The sequence below is a fragment of the Tachypleus tridentatus genome, chromosome 13 (assembly GCF_004210375.1).
Source record: "Tachypleus tridentatus isolate NWPU-2018 chromosome 13, ASM421037v1, whole genome shotgun sequence".
NCBI classification, from domain to species: Eukaryota; Metazoa; Arthropoda; class Merostomata; order Xiphosura; family Limulidae; genus Tachypleus; species Tachypleus tridentatus.
Genome location: NC_134837.1, coordinates 199,526,488 through 199,528,442, shown reverse-complemented (window position 1 = coordinate 199,528,442; position 1,955 = coordinate 199,526,488). Strand labels below are relative to the sequence as shown.

The 1,955-nt window shown below is 33.5% G+C and overlaps 1 long non-coding RNA gene across 1 annotated transcript; it reads left to right on the top strand.

Annotated features, from left to right (window-relative positions):
- The first annotated feature begins 286 nt into the window (after positions 1-286).
- Positions 287-1,395, top strand: LOC143237696 (uncharacterized). The gene is made up of 2 exons (XR_013020199.1): positions 287-654; positions 754-1,395. It is a non-coding gene; the product is annotated as an uncharacterized LOC143237696 (long non-coding RNA).
- Positions 1,396-1,955: the final 560 nt, after the last annotated feature.

The following is a 1,955-nucleotide window of genomic DNA, read 5'->3' as shown; positions in this document are numbered from 1 at the left end:
CGTGAATCATGTGGTGTTTAATTTAATAAAATATGTGTTTCTATACACGAAAATCAATGTAATATTTATAATCAATTTTATTTTGTATTTATTTTTAATTTTTAGTCAATAAATCAATCAATGTAGGTAGAATTTAAGTGTAGATAAATTAGAAATATATATTTTTTTTATAACATCAGCAACATGTACACCCCTGAATGCGGTTAAAGTAAACTCTCCTGTGTAGCATGAGCTTCATGCAACTGAAATTGTGATGACGTATGTTTGATATTAGTCGCGAGCTTTATAGACTAGCACGAGAATTGGGCGGAAATTCGCACTTCTTACTGAGAGAGCGTTCTGGTTGTGACGTATTTTCAAGTTGTTCTTGATAACGTTAGAATACATATAAGAGAAAAGTTTTATTCTCAAACAGTCATGGGTTGGAATTCCAATCCCATTTCGAGAAATAAAAACTCCTTGCTTCTGGTTTTAATTTTTTTATTTACGTAAGTGAGAAATCCACCGTTTCGTGTAGCGAGTAACACGTTTGGGAACATTTGGTATGATTTCATTTTCAGAACTTTTCAAACCGAATTAAAAGATATTCATCGTTACATTCGCGGAATGTTGCCCTAATGCTGGAATTCCTCTAGTCTACACAAGTGTCGTGAGGTAAGCGCTTTGCTCTATATGTTTCTTGTACCACAACCTTTATGTATCAGCTACACAAGAGATGACTGTTGTCTATAGTTTTGAACTTTTAAATTACAGCACACACCGCCAACTCCTAGGTCACACTTGCTTGATCGAATGTGGGGATTTTGCCGTCACTTTTGTTGCAGCACATTCGTTGCCCTGAAGTAGGAAGTACGATTTTGTGGCATTGGACGTCGAACCATGTATCACCGGATTCAAAATCAGGGTATATTAATAACTTGCTCACGCACTGCTCTCGCAGGGAGGGTGCAGCACAGATAGCCCACTGAATGACTTTAAGCTAAAACAAACTTTTCACATGATCTGCACATGTGACTTAGTGTTTGAAGCCACAGCTTTATTTCCAAATTATCCCCACACACACGATAATTCTTGAACCTTATGACAGCCAACTTTTACATGATATTTCGTCACCATGTTCTTGCTATCTCAACATCTGATTGTATGAAAAACATTTCACATAAGAACATGTCGCGCCGTTGAGGTCAATGTTTCTATCAGAGGGAACGATTCAGGGATTTTAAAAAACGAAATGTAATCTAATAAATTTAACTTGCATTAACGACAACAAACAGTATTACTTTTCTACGAGTCTCTTTCTAGTAAACGTCTAGAGTTGGACAAAGTTCAGATTACCTATTATGTAGATTTTTGTTAAAACACCAACAATAATAAATCAGTAGCAGTCTTATATAATGCCAATGAATAATTGTGTATTGTTTTTAATTTCATTCAACAATTAGGTATTGTATTGCTCTCAGTTTCATTCAACAGTTAAGTATTGTATTGTTATCAGTTTCATTCAACAACTAGGTATTGTATTGTGGTTAGTTTCGTTCAACAATTAGGTATTGTATTGTTCTCACTTTCATTTAATAATTAGGTATTGTGTTTGTCTCAATTTCATTCAACAGTTAGGTATTGTTCTCAGTTTCATTCAACAATTATGTTTTGTATTGTTCTCTGTGTCATTCAACAATTAAGTACTGTGTTGTACTCAGTTTTATTCATCAGTTAGCTTTTTATTGTTCTCAGTTTCATTCAACAGTTAGGTATTGTATTGTACTCAATTTGATTCAACAATTAGGTATTGTAGTGTTCTTAATTTCATTCACAATTAGGTATTGTATTGTCCTCTGTGTCATTCAACAATTACGTACTGTATTGTTCTCAGTTTCATTCAACAGTTAAGTATTGTATTTTACTCAATTTGATTCAACAATTAGATATTGTTCTCAGTTTCATTCAACAATTAG